Source organism: Corylus avellana, chromosome ca8 (genome assembly GCF_901000735.1).
Source record: "Corylus avellana chromosome ca8, CavTom2PMs-1.0".
Classification (NCBI taxonomy): Eukaryota; Viridiplantae; Streptophyta; class Magnoliopsida; order Fagales; family Betulaceae; genus Corylus; species Corylus avellana.
The window spans coordinates 702,104-702,725 of NC_081548.1; positions in this window are offsets into that span (position 1 = coordinate 702,104).

Sequence of the window (622 nt, forward strand, 5' to 3'; positions counted from 1 at the left end):
ACTCCAAAGAGATAAAGTTCAAGGACTCTCCTTCCAATCAAAGACTTCAAAGAGATAAAGTTTACGTACATTGTATTTAACTTGCATTCAATCTATAATTCTTAGAATAGAAAAGTCCTACTGCAAATTGTAGTAGAGTTCTAGTTCTACTTTATATTGTTCATTTACTCTCTATGTAATGAAATAGGTTCACGTGTGTTTTGGCTTGGAAGCCAAAAACACTTTCACATCTTACAATGGGCTCCTTAACAATAAACAGAAAAATAATGCCGAAAATAAGACAGTACAAAAAAACGGCCATTTCTTCACGTGGTAAACAGTAATATTTTTTTGGCACGTCAGTAAATGCTGACGTGTCAAAAGTAGAACGTCAACAAATTATTTACTGACGTGTTAAAATCTACCCGTCAAGAATTCCTTACGTGTTGATTTCAACACGTCAGCATTTACTGACATGTTGTTTTAAACACGTCAGTAAATTTGAGTCAAATTTAGTCTAACATTATTTTAAAATTAATAAATAATGAATTGATTATTTACTGACGTGTCAAATACTAACACGTCAAGAATTGTTGACGTGTCAAAGTGACACGTCAACAATTGTTGACGTGTTAAAGTGACA